This window comes from Styela clava, chromosome 6 (assembly GCF_964204865.1).
Source record: "Styela clava chromosome 6, kaStyClav1.hap1.2, whole genome shotgun sequence".
Classification (NCBI taxonomy): Eukaryota; Metazoa; Chordata; class Ascidiacea; order Stolidobranchia; family Styelidae; genus Styela; species Styela clava.
In genome coordinates this window covers 4,645,001-4,658,464 of record NC_135255.1, presented here as the reverse complement: position 1 = coordinate 4,658,464, position 13,464 = coordinate 4,645,001, and the positions used below count along the sequence as shown (strand labels likewise).

Genomic DNA, 13,464 nt, shown 5'->3' with positions numbered 1-13,464 from the left:
TGCGGGGCGGGATGGAGCGCACACTTCTCTCGGTGGCTGGCGGGCGAGAGAGTGCTGCGTTGCCGGCATCGGCGTCGAAAGAAGCCGAGCCGAAAAAAGTTGAGGGACTGCACTTGCAAGCATACTAACCTAACCCTAGGTAAGGATTGTAAGAGCGAAAGACAGTATACTCGAATGAGCCAAGAAAGAGCGGCGTGCGGTGCGGGGCGGGATGGAGCGCACACTTCTCTCGGTGGCTGGCGGGCGAGAGAGTGCTGCGTCGCCGGCATCGGCGTCGAAAGAAGCCGAGCCGAAAAAAGTTGAGGGACTGCACTTGCAAGCATACTAACCTAACCCTAGGTAAGGATTGTAAGAGCGAAAGACAGTATACTTGAATGAGCCAAGAAAGAGCGGCGTGCGGTGCGGGGCGGGATGGATCGCACACTTCTCTCGGTGGCTGGCGAGCGAGAGAGTGCTGCGTCGCCGGCATCGGCGTCGAAAGAAGCCGAGCCGAAAAAAGTTGAGGGACTGCACTTGCAAGCATACTAACCTAACCCTAGGTAAGGATTGTAAGAGCGAAAGACAGTATACTTGAATGAGCCAAGAAAGAGCGGCGTGCGGTGCGGGGCAGGATGGAGCGCACACTTCTCTCGGTGGCTGGCGGGCGAGAGAGTGCTGCCTCGCCGGCATCGGCGTCAAAAGAAGCCGAGCCGAAAAAAGTTGAGGGACTGCACTTGCAAGCATACTAACCTAACCCTAGGTAAGGATTGTAAGAGCGAAAGACAGTATACTCGAATGAGCCAAGAAAGAGCGGCGTGCGGTGCGGGCGGGATGGAGCGCACACTTCTCTCGGTGGCTGGCGGCGAGAGAGTGTTGCGTCGCCGGCATCGGCGTCGAAAGAAGCCGAGCCGAGAAAAATGTGGAGGGACTGCACTTGCAAGCATACTAACCTAACCCTAGGTAAGGATTGTAAGAGCGAAAGACAGTATACTCGAATGAGCCAAGAAAGAGCGGCGTGCGGTGCGGGGCGGGATGGAGCGCACACTTCTCTCGGTGGCTGGCGGGCGAGAGAGTGCTGCGTCGCCGGCATCGGCGTCGAAAGAAGCCGAGCCGAAAAAAGTTGAGGGACTGCACTTGCAAGCATACTAACCTAACCCTAGGTAAGGATTGTAAGAGCGAAAGACAGTATACTTGAATGAGCCAAGAAAGAGCGTCGTGCGGTGCGGGGCGGGATGGAGCGCACACTTCTCTCGGTGGCTGGCGAGCGAGAGAGTGCTGCGTCGCCGGCATCGGCGTCGAAAGAAGCCGAGCCGAAAAAAGTTGAGGGACTGCACTTGCAAGAATACTAACCTAACCCTAGGTAAGGATTGTAAGAGCGAAAGACAGTATACTTGAATTAGCCAAGAAAGAGCGGCGTGCGGTGCGGGGCGGGATGGAGCGCACACTTCTCTCGGTGGCTGGCGGGCGAGAGAGTGATGCGTCGCCGGCATCGGCGTCAAAAGAAGCCGAGCCGAAAAAAGTTGAGGGACCGCACTTGCAAGCATACTAACCTAACCCAAGGCAAGGCTTGTAAGAGCGAAAGACAGTATACTCGAATGAGCCATGAAAGAGCGGCGTGCGGTGCGGGGCGGGATGGATCGCACACTTCTCTCGGTGGCTGACGGGCGAGAGAGTGCTGCGTCGCCGGCATCGGCGTCGAAAGAAGCCGAGCCGAAAAAAGTTGAGGGACTGCACTTGCAAGCATACTAACCTAACCCTAGGTAAGGATTGTAAGAGTGAAAGACAGTATACTTGAATGAGCCAAGAAAGAGCGGCGTGCGGTGCGGGGCGGGATGGAGCGCACACTTCTCTCGGTGGCTGGCGGGCGAGAGAGTGCTGCCTCGCCGGCATCGGCGTCAAAAGAAGCCGAGCCGAAAAAAGTTGAGGGACTGCACTTGCAAGCATACTAACCTAACCCTAGGTAAGGATTGTAAGAGCGAAAGACAGTATACTCGGATGAGCCAAGAAAGAGCGGCGTGCGGTGCGGGGCGGGAAGGAGCGCACACTTCTCTCGGTGGCTGGCGGCGAGAGAGTGTTGCGTCGCCGGCATCGGCGTCGAAAGAAGCCGAGCCGAAAAAAGTTGAGGGACTGCACTGCAAGCATACTAACCTAACCCTAGGTAAAGATTGTAAGAGCGAAAGACAGTATACTTGAATGAGCCAAGAAAGAGCGGCGTGCGGTGCGGGGCGGGATGGAGCGCACACTTCTCTCGGTGGCTGGCGGGCGAGAGAGTGCTGCGTCACCGGCATCGGCGTCAAAAGAAGCCGAGCCGAAAAAAGTTGAGGGACTGCACTTGCAAGCATACTAACCTAACCCTAGGCAAGGCTTGTAAGAGCGAAAGACAGTATACTCGAATGAGCCAAGAAAGAGCAGCGTGCGGTGCGGGGCGGGATGGATCGCACACTTCTCTCGGTGGCTGGCGGGCGAGAGAGTGCTGCGTCGCCGGCATCGGCGTCGAAAGAAGCCGAGCCGAAAAAAGTTGAGGGACTGCACTTGCAAGCATACTAACCTAACCCTAGGTAAGGATTGTAAGAGTGAAAGACAGTATACTTGAATGAGCCAAGAAAGAGCGGCGTGCGGTGCGGGGCGGGATGGAGCGCACACTTCTCTCGGTGGCAGGCGGGCGAGACAGTGCTGCCTCGCCGGCATCGGCGTCAAAAGAAGCCGAGCCGAAAAAAGTTGAGGGACTGCACTTGCAAGCATACTAACCTAACCCTAGGTAAGGATTGTAAGAGCGAAAGACAGTATACTCGAATGAGCCAAGAAAGAGCGGCGTGCGGTGCGGGGCGGGATGGAGCGCACACTTCTCTCGGTGGCTGGCGGCGAGAGAGTGTTGCGTCGCCGGCATCGGCGTCGAAAGAAGCCGAGCCGAAAAAAGTTGAGGGACTGCACTTGCAAGCATACTAACCTAACCCTAGGTAAAGATTGTAAGAGCGAAAGACAGTATACTTGAATGAGCCAAGAAAGAGCGGCGTGCGGTGCGGGGCGGGATGGAGCGCACACTTCTCTCGGTGGCTGGCGGGCGAGAGAGTGCTGCGTCACCGGCATCGGCGTCGAAAGAAGCCGAGCCGAAAAAAGTTGGAGGACTGCACGTGCAAGCATACTAGCCTAACCCTAGGTAAGGATTGTAAGAGCGAAAAACAGTATACTCGAATGAGCCAAGAAAGAGCGGCGTTCGGTGCGGGGCGGGATGGAGCGCACACTTCTCTCGGTGGCTGGCGGGCGAGAGAGTGCTGCGTCGCTGGCATCGGCGTCGAAAGAAGCCGAGCCGAAAAAAGTTGAGGGACTGCACTTGCAAGCATACTAACCTAACCCTAGGTAAGGATTGTAAGAGCGAAAGACAGTATACTGGAATGAGCCAAGAAAGAGCGGCGTGCGGTGCGGGGCGGGATGGAGCGCACACTTCTCTCGGTGGCTGGCGGGCGAGAGAGTGCTGCGTCGCCGGAATCGGCGTCAAAAGAAGCCGAGGCGAAAAAAGTTGAGGGACTGCACTTGCAAGCATACTAACCTAACCCTAGGCAAGGCTTGTAAGAGCGAAAGACAGTATACTCGAATGAGCCAAGAAAGAGCGGCGTGCGGTGCGGGGCGGGATGGAGCGCACACTTCTCTCGGTGGCTGGCGGGCGAGAGAGTGCTGCGTCGCCGGCATCGGCGTCGAAAGAAGCCGAGCCGAAAAAAGTTGAGGGACTGCACTTGCAAGCATACTAACCTAACCCTAGGTAAGGCTTGTAAGAGCGAAAGACAGTATACTTGAATGAGCCAAGAAAGAGCGGCGTGTGGTGCGGGGCGGGATGGAGCGCACACTTCTCTCGGTGGCTGGCGGGCGAGAGAGTGCTGCGTCGCCGGCATCGGCGTCGAAAGAAGCCGAGCCGAAAAAAGTTGAGGGACTGCACTTGCAAGCATACTAACCTAACCCTAGGTAAGGCTTGTAAGAGCGAAAGACAGTATACTCGAATGAGCCAAGAAAGAGCGGCGTGCGGTGCGGGACGGGATGGAGCGCACACTTCTCTCGGTGGCTGGCGGGCGAGAGAGTGCTGCGTCGCCGTCATCGGCGTCGAAAGAAGCCGAGCCGAAAAAAGTTGAGGGACTGCACTTGCAAGCATACTAACCTAACCCTAGGTAAGGCTTGTAAGAGCGAAAGACGGTATACTCGAATGAGCCAAGAAAGGGCGGCGTGCGGTGCGGGGCGGGATGGAGCGCACACTTCTCTCGGTGGCTGGCGGGCGAGAGAGTGCTGCGTCGCCGGCATCGGCGTCGAAAGAAGCCGAGCCGAAAAAAGTTGAGGGACTGCACTTGCAAGCATACTAACCTAACCCTAGGTAAGGCTTGTAAGAGCGAAAGACAGTATACTCGAATGAGCAAAGAAAGAGCGGCGTGCGGTGCGGGGCGGAATGGAGCGCACACTTCTCTCGGTGGCTGGCGAGCGAGAGAGTGCTGCGACGCCGGCATCAGCGTCGAAAGAAGCCGAGCCGAAAAAAGTTGAGGGACTGCACTTGCAAGCATACTAACCTAACCCTACGTAAGGCTTGTAAGAGCGAAAGACAGTATACTCGAATGAGCAAAGAAAGAGCGGCGTGCGGTGCGGGGCGGGATGGAGCGCACACTTCTCTCGGTGGCTGGCGAGCGAGAGAGTGCTGCGTCGTCGGCATCGGCGTCGAAAGAAGCCTAGCCGAAAATAGTTAAAGTACAAACGCGATGCTAATGAGCGAGCCGTTGTCTCGACTAATATGTAGGGGGCGCTCGATCGAGCGTCTGGCTTGAGCGCTTGTCGGCCTAGCAGAACGGTCGCATTGTTATGCCCGGATTTTAGGCACCGCTGCAGACGGCCGGCAGAGCTCTTGTTTGTGCGAAACTGAATGGATCGAGCCCGAGAGAGGGCGAGCAAAGAAAAAACGCAAATCGCTCCGCCTGGCACTGCCGGCGAGAGCGTGGACGTCGCGGCCAGCGAATGTCGAAGCTGAGTACGGCCGCAGGCGATTGCCTCGGTCTTAAACGAATGCGACGAGCACGCGCCGGGCGGCCCAGCAAGGGCCGAGCGCAGCTGTCGCAGCTATCTGGTTGATCCTGCCAGTAGTGATATGCTTGTCTCAAAGATTAAGCCATGCAGGTGCAAGTACGAGTTCTCGTAAAGCGAAACTGCGAATGGCTCATTAAATCAGTCTTGGTTTATTTGGTCTCGTAAGCGAAGTGGATAACTGTGGTAATTCTAGAGCTAATACATGCATTAAGCGCCGACTTCGGGAGGCGCGCTTTTATCAGATCAAAACCGACCGGGTTCGTCCTGTGACGTTTGATGACTCTGGATAACCACGCGGATCGTACGGTCTCTGCACCGACGACGTATCATTCAAGTGTCTGCCCTATCAACTGTCGAAGGTACGCTACGTGCCTACCTTTGTGATAACGGGTAACGGGGAATCAGGATTTGATTCCTGAGAGGGAGCCTGAGAAACGGCTACCATATCCAAGGAAGGCAGCAGGCGCGCAAATTTCCCATTCCCGACACGGGGAGGTAGTGACGAAAAATAACAATACAGGACTCTAACGAGGCCCAGTAATTGGAATGAGTACATCCTAAAACTCTTAACGAGTATCCATTGGAGGGCAAGTCTGGAGCCAGCAGCCGCGGTAATTCCAGCTCCAACAGTGTATGCTAAAGTTTTTGCGGTTGAAAAGCACGTAGTTGGATTTTGGGCGAGCGCAGCCGGTCCGTCGCAAGGCGTGTCACTGGTTGCGTTCGCCTCACCTTCGGTTCTCTGTCGGTGCTCTTGACTGAGTGTCGGCGGTGGCAGATAAGTTTACTTTGAAAAAATTAGAGTGTTCAAAGCAGGCTGTTCGCCTGCATAGTGTTGCATAAAATAATGGAATATGACCTCGGTTCTATTTTGTTGGTTTTCGGAGCACGAGGTAATGATAAAGAGGGACAGACGGGGGCGTCCGTACTCTGCCGTTAGAGATGAAATTCTTGAATCGGCGGAAGACGAACTACTGCGAAAGCATTCGCCAAGAATGTTTTCTTTAATAAAGAGCGAAAGTCAGAGGTTCGAAGACGATCAGATACCGTCCTAGTTCTGACTATAAACGATGCCAACTAGCGATCGGGAGGCGTTACCATGACGACCTTTCCGGCAGCTTCCGGGAAACCAAAGTCTTTGGGTTCCGGGGGAAGTATGGTTGCAAAGCTGAAACTTAAAGGAATTGACGGAAGGGCACCACCAGGAGTGGAGCCTGCGGCTTAATTTGACTCGACACGGGAAAACTCACCCGGCCCGGACACAGGTAGGATTGACAGATTGAGAGCTCTTCCTTGATTCTGTGGGTGATGGTGCATGGCCGTTCTTAGTTGGTGGAGCGATTTGTCTGGTTTATTCCGATAACGAACGAAACTCTGGCATGCTAAATAGTTACGCGACCTTCTCAGTCGGCGTCTAACTTCTTAGAGAGGACTAGTGGCGTTTAGCCACACGAGATTGAGCAATAACAGGTCTGTGATGCCCTTAGATGTCCGGGGCCGCACGCGCGCTACACTGAGTGAAGCATCGAGTGTCTAACCTAGGCCGAAAGGTCCGGGTAACCCGTTGAACCTCATTCGTGAATGGGATAGGGACTTGCAATTGTTTCCCTTGAACGAGGAATTCCTAGTAAGCGCAAGTCATCAACTTGCGTTGATTACGTCCCTGCCCTTTGTACACACCGCCCGTCGCTACTACCGATTGAATGGTTTAGTGAGATCCTTGGATCGGCCCCGTCGCGGCTGGCAACGGCCGTGTCGGCGTGTCGAGAAGACGATCAAACTTGATCATTTAGAGGAAGTAAAAGTCGTAACAAGGTTTCCGTAGGTGAATCTGCGGAAGGATCATTACCGAAGGTGGTGGTAGGCCCCGGTCGACCGCGCACTTAATTGTCTTTGGGTGCCGCCGAGAGGGCGGCCGTCAATCGGGGTTCCGCCCCGTGCGACACGCGTAACACGTTGGCATAGCAAGGCAACCGAGTGCGATGGTAGCTTCTGGGCACCGCGCTCGATGTGCCGCCGGCCCAGCCCGGCGGTCGCTCGGCGCCGTTTGTTAATGTTTTTGTGCAGTTGTTGTCGATGGTGGTTTTGTGGTCGATCACACAGTGTGACGTCCGCGCACTTCGGCGCCGGGCGAAACGTCGAGGACGACTCTTAACGGTGGATCACTCGGCTCGCGAGTCGATGAAGGACGCACCCAAGTGCGAGAAGTAATGTGAATTGCAGAACACATTGAACGTCGACCTTCTGAACGCGAATTGCGGTCTCGGGTCGATCCCAGGACCGCGTCTGCCTCAGGGTCGCGTTCGTCCTCATCCGAGGGCCGTCGCCTGGCCTCTGCGAAGACGGCCGGGTGTCGCCCCAAGTTGAAGCGGTCGCCGAGCTTTCTCGGCGCGACCGCGTGTCCCGTACACCGCCGGCCCCTCGACGTGTTCAACTACGTTCGAGGGGCGGCTCTAGGTCGGTCGGTCCGGTCACGAGATCAAGACCGACCGTGGGCCAAGGCGGCAACGGTACGGGCTGTGTAAAAAGCGGCCCGCTTGACACATACGACCTGAGTTCAGGCGAGAGCACCCGCTGAATTTAAGCATATTATTAAGCGGAGGAAAAGAAACCAACAGGGATTCCCTGAGTAACGGCGAGTGAACCGGGAAGAGTCCAGCGTCGAATCTGCGCGCTTTTCGAGCGCGCCGAGTTGTGACGTACGGAAGTCCCAGTGCGGCTGACGGCGAGCGCCGGTGTCCTTCTGATCGAGGCCTCGTCCCACGGCGGGTGTTAGGCCCATAGGGGCGCTTGCCTTGGCCGCTTCGGGTCTTCTCGTAGTCGGGTTGTTTGGGAATGCAGCCCAAAGCGGGTGGTAAACTCCACCTAAGACTAAATACGGTCGCGAGACCGATAGCGGACAAGTACCGTGAGGGAAAGTTGAAAAGCACTTTGAAGAGAGAGTTCAAGAGTACGTGAAACCGTTTAGAGGCAAACGGGAGGGCCCGTCAGGTCGCCGGCTCGCTTTCAGTTGGGTGCGGGGGCGCGCCGTCTCGGTTCGCGGACGCTTAAGGCGCCGCTGCCGAGTCGGCTCGCGCATCGTCTCAGCGCACTAGCGACCGGCGCGGGTCACGACCGGTTTGCCGTCGGTCTAAGTCCCCGCGCGAAGGTGGCCTCCGCTCCGGCGGGGGTGTTACAGCGCGCGGGCGGTGCGGCCCGGCGGCGGATCGAGGAAAGGATGCCGCGCGCTCTCTGTGTGCGGCCGTCGCCGTTCGGCTGGCTTGTCGTTCGCCTGCACTGTACGCAGTGCCGGTGTTCGGCGGGCTGCCGCTTCGGAGGCGCGCCGTCGACGCGCTCGGGGTCCGTGGACACGTCGGTCACCCTCCCGACCCGTCTTGAAACACGGACCAAGGAGTCTAACATGAGCGCGAGTCGTCGAGTGGTTCGAGACTCGCAGGCGAAATGAAAGTGAAGGCGGCCTTTGGCCGAACGAGGTCGGACCCGGAGCCCCGTGCGGGCGTCGGCGCACGACCGGCCGATTGCACCCGCTCTGTCGGGGCGGTCGCGCAAGAGCGTCCATGTTGGGACCCGAAAGATAGTGAACTATGCCTGGGGAGGTCGAAGCCAGAGGAAACTCTGGTGGAGGACCGTAGCGATTCTGACGTGCAAATCGATCGTCCTATTTGGGTATAGGGGCGAAAGACTAATCGAACCATCCAGTAGCTGGTTCCTTCCGAAGTTTCCCTCAGGATAGCTGGCGCTTTGTCGCAATTTTATCTGGTAAAGCGAATGATTAGAGGCCTTGGGGACGAAACGTCCTCAACTTATTCTCAAATTTTAAATTGGTAAGAAGCCCGGCTCGCTTAATTGGAGTCGGGCGCCTCGAATGCGAGTGCCCAGTGGGCCACTCTTGGTAAGCAGGACTGGCGATGCGGGATGAACCGAACGCCGGGTTAAGGCGCCCGACGCGACGCTCATCAGAGCCCACAAAAGGTGTTGGTTGATCTAGACAGCAGGACGGTGGCCATGGAAGTCGGAATCCGCTAAGGAGTGTGTAACAACTCACCTGCCGAATCAACCAGCCCTGAAAATGGATGGCGCTGGAGCGTCGGGCCTATACCCGGCCGTCGCGACGACACGGGCCGTTCCACGGCGCTATGTCGCGACGAGTAGGAAGGCCGCGGCGGCGGGCGTCGAAGCGTCGAGCGAGAGCTCGCGTGAAGCAGCCGTCGGTGCAGATTTTAGTGGTAGTAGCAAACATTCAAATGAGAGCTTTGAAGGTCGAAGAGGAGAAGGGTTCCATGTGAACAGCAGTTGAACATGGGTCAGTCGGCCCTAAGGAACAAGCGAACGCAGTTCGACGGGAGGCGTTGCTCGTCCCGGGTCACACACGGCGTTCGGTCGCCGGCGATCCGCTCTGAAGACGGTGTCAGGCGTTGAGTTTGACTGGGGCGGTACATCTGTCAAAGAGTAACGCAGGTGTCCTAAAGTGAGCTCAGCGAGGACGGAAACCTCGTGTAGAGCAAAAGGGCAAAAGCTCACTTGATTTGGATTTTCAGTATGAATACAGACCGCGAAAGCGTGGCCTATCGATCCCTTTGAGTTTGCGAGTTTCAAGCAAGGGGTGTCAGAAAATTTACCACACGGATAACTGGCTTGTGGCAGCCAAGCGTTTATAGCGACATTGCTTTTTGATTCTTTGATGTCGGCTCTTCCTACCATTGTGAAACAGAATTCACCAAGCGTTGGATTGTTCACCCACTAATAGGGAACGTGAGCTGGGTTTAGACCGTCGTGAGACAGGTTAGTTTTACCCTACTGATGTAGTGTTGTTGCGATAGTAATTCTGCTCAGTACGAGAGGAACCGCAGATTCAGACATTTGGTTCATGTGCTTGGCTGATAAGCCAATGGTGCGAAGCTACCATCTAGGGGATTATGACTGAACGCCTCTGAAGTCAGAATCCCGCCTAAGTAGCGACGATAATCTGGTGCCTTGCCGCCGGCGAGGCGAAGTTAAGCGGCCGTTTGGCCGAGTGTTTCGACCCTTTAGCACAAGCAAACGACTTGCGCCTAAGTCGAGGCGAGCAACCTGCGCGAAGGTGAGGTGCTAAATCATTTGCAGACGACCTAGTTGAAGATCGGGGTGTCGTACCCACTAGAGCAGTTTCTCACTGCGATGTGTTAAAAGTCATCCTCCAGATCTACGATTTGTCCTTTTGGGACTTGCTTTTTTTTCGACTCGTCCGCCCGTGGTGTCGGACTTGTCTTTTTTTTTCCCGCGCCGGACTTGTCATGTTTTTTTTTTGCCGGGCAGGGCACGTCGGACTTATCTTCACCACGCCGAACGGGGCCGACGGTCGCTCGAGCACGGTCGCTCGAGCAAGGTTTGATGAGAAGCCGTCACTCATCCGCGACGAAGCCCACGTGTCATTTCGCAAACCGAAAGGAGGGAGTGGCCGCCCGCCATTGGCTCGCGTCCCGATTCGAAATCTTCAACTTGATTGGCCGTTACTCACTCATCCGCGACGAAGCCCACGTGTCATTTCGCAATACGACAAGGAGGCGTCGTCGCCCTCCATTGGCTCGCGCCCCGTTTCAAAATCTTCCACGTGATTACCGCTCGCTCGCTTGGCTGGATTCGCGCCGATTACTGACACGTGATTGGCCGTTACTCACTCATCCGCGACGAAGCCCACGTGTCATTTCGCAATACGAAAAGGGAGCGTCGCCGCCGCCCATTGGATTGCACAATTTCGCAATACGACCAGGTACAAACTAACCAAACCAAAAAAGTTCAAGGGACCGCACGTGCAAGCATACTAACCTAACCCTAGGTAAGGCTTGTAAGAGCGAAAGACAGTAAACTCGAATGAGCCAAGAAAGAGCGTCGTGCGGTGCGGGACGGGATGGAGCGCACACTTCTCTCGGTGGCTGGCGGGCGAGAGAGTGCTGCGTCGCCGGCATCGGCGTCGAAAGAAGCCGAGCCGAAAAAAGTTGAGGGACTGCACTTGCAAGCATACTAACCTAACCCTTGTAAGAGCGAAAGACAGTCAACTCGAATTATCCAAGAAAGAGCGGCGTGCGGTGCGAGACGGGATGGAGCGCACACTTCTCTCGGTGACTGGCTGGCGAGAGAGTGCTGCGTCGCCGGCATCGGCGTCGAAAGAAGCCGAGCCGAAAAAAGTTGAGGGACTGCACGTGCAAGCATACATACCTATCCCTAGGTAAGGCTTGTAAGAGCGAAAGACAGTAAACTCGAATGAGCCAAGAAAGAGCGGCGTGCGGTGCGGGACGGGATGAAGCGCACACTTCTCTCGGTGGCTGGCTGGCGAGAGAGTGCTGCGTCGCCGGCATCGGCGTCAAAAGAAGCCGAGCCGAAAAAAGTTGAGGGACTGCACGTGCAAGCATACTGACCTAACCCTAGGTAAGGCTTGTAAGAGCGAAAGACAGTAAACTCGAATGAGCCAAGAAAAAGCGGCGTGCGGTGCGGGACGGGATGGAGCGCACACTACTCTTGGTGGCTGGCGGGCGAGAGAGTGCTGCGTCGCCGGCATCGGCGTCGAAAGAAGCCGAGCCGAAAAAAGTTAAAGTACAAACGCGATGCTGATGAGCGAGCCGTTGTATCGACTAATATGTAGGGGGCGCTCGATCGAGCGTCTGGATCAAGCGCTTGTCGGCCTAGCAGAACGGTCGCATTGTTATGCCCGGGTTTTATGCACCGCTGCAGGCGGCCGGCAGAGCTCTTGTTTGTGAGAAACTGAATGGATCGAGCCCGAGAGAGGGCGAGCAAAGAAAAAACGCAAATCGCTCCGCCTGGCACTGCCGGCGAAAGCGTGGACGTCGCGGCCAGCGACTGTCGAAGCTGATTACGGCCGCAGGCGATCGCCTCGGTCTTTACCGAATGTGACGAGCACGCGCCGGGCGGCCCAGCAAAGCCGTGCGCAGCTGTCGCAGCTATCTGGTTGATCCTGCCAGTAGTGATATGCTTGTCTCAAAGATTAAGCCATGCAGGTGCAAGTACGAGTTCTCGTAAAGCGAAACTGCGAATGGCTCATATCAGTCTTGGTTTATTTGGTCTCGTAAGCAAAGTGGATAACTGTGGTAATTCTAGAGCTAATACATGCATTAAGCGCCGACTTTGAGAGGCGCGCTTTTATCAGATCAAAACCGACCGGGTTCGTCCTGTGACGTTTGATGACTATGGATAACCACGCTGATCGTACGGTCTCTGCACCGACGACGTATCATTCAAGTGTCTGCCCTATCAACTGTCGAAGGTACGCTACGTGCCTACCTTGGTGATAACGGGTAACGGGGAATCAGGGTTCGATTCCGGAGAGGGAGCCTGAGAAACGGCTACCACATCCAAGGAAGGCAGCAGGCGCGCAAATTACCCTTCCCCTACACGGGGAGGTAGTGACGAAAAATAACAATACAGGACTCTAACGAGGCACTGTACTTGGAATGAGTACATCCTAAAACTCTTAACGAGTATCCATTGGAGGGCAAGTCTGGTGCCTGCAGCCGCGATAATTCCAGCTCCAACAGTGTATGCTAAAGTTGTTGCGGTTGAAAAGGTCGTAGTTGGATTTTGGGCGAGCGCCGCCGGTCCGTCGCAAGGCGTGTCACTGGTTGCGTTCGCCTCACCTTCGGTTCTCCGTCGGTGCTTTTGACTGAGTGTCGGCGGTGGCCGATAAGTTTACTTTGAAAAAATTAGAGTGCTCAAAGCTGTCTGTTCGCCTGCATAGTGTTGCATAAAATAATGGAATATGACCTCGGTTCTATTTTGTTGGTTTTCGGAGCACGAGGTAATGATTAAGAGGGACAGACGGGGGCGTCCGTACTCTGCCGTTAGAGGTGAAATTCTTGGATCGGCGGAAGACGAACTACTGCGAAAGCATTCGCTAAGAATGTTTTCTTTAATCAAGAGCGAAAGTCAGAGGTTCGAAGACGATCAGATACCGTCCTAGTTCTGACTATAAACGATGCCAACTAGCGATCGGGAGGCGTTACCATGACGACCTTTCCGGCAGCTTCCGGGAAACCAAAGTCTTTGGGTTCGGGGGAAGTATGGTTGCAAAGCTGAAACTCAAAGGAATTGACGGAAGGGCACCACCAGGAGTGGAGCCTGCGGCTTGATATGAATCAACACGGGGAAACTCACCCGGCCCGGACACAGGTAGGATTGACAGATTGAGAGCTCTTATTTGATTCTGTGGGTGGTGGTGCATGACCGTTCTTAGTTGGTGGAGCGATTTGTCTGGTTAATTCCGATAACGAACGAGACTCTGGCATGCTAAATAGTTACGCGACCTTCTCGGTCGGCGTCTAACTTCTTAGAGGGACTAGTGGCGTTTAGCCACACGAGATTGAGCAATAACAGGTCTGTGATGCCCTTAGATGTCCGGGGCCGCACGCGCGCTACACGCTAGGCCGAAAGGTCCGGGTAACC

The 13,464-nt window shown here is 55.7% G+C and overlaps 3 non-coding genes and 1 pseudogene across 3 annotated transcripts in view; all 4 read left to right on the top strand.

Annotated features, from left to right (window-relative positions):
* Positions 1-5,068: 5,068 nt before the first annotated feature.
* On the top strand, positions 5,069-6,879 carry LOC144424952 (small subunit ribosomal RNA). Its single transcript, XR_013477170.1, has one exon. It is a non-coding gene; the product is annotated as a small subunit ribosomal RNA (ribosomal RNA).
* A 298-nt stretch (positions 6,880-7,177) lies between these two features.
* LOC144425018 (5.8S ribosomal RNA) lies at positions 7,178-7,331 on the top strand. The gene has a single exon (XR_013477186.1). It is a non-coding gene; the product is annotated as a 5.8S ribosomal RNA (ribosomal RNA).
* A 247-nt stretch (positions 7,332-7,578) lies between these two features.
* On the top strand, positions 7,579-10,224 carry LOC144425008 (large subunit ribosomal RNA; annotated as a pseudogene).
* Positions 10,225-11,967: 1,743 nt separating this feature from the next.
* LOC144424953 (small subunit ribosomal RNA) overlaps positions 11,968-13,464 on the top strand; it is a 1,790-nt gene continuing 293 nt past the window's right edge. Inside the window, exon 1 of the ribosomal RNA XR_013477171.1 lies at positions 11,968-13,464. This exon is cut by the window's right edge and continues 293 nt beyond it. This is a non-coding gene — a ribosomal RNA (small subunit ribosomal RNA).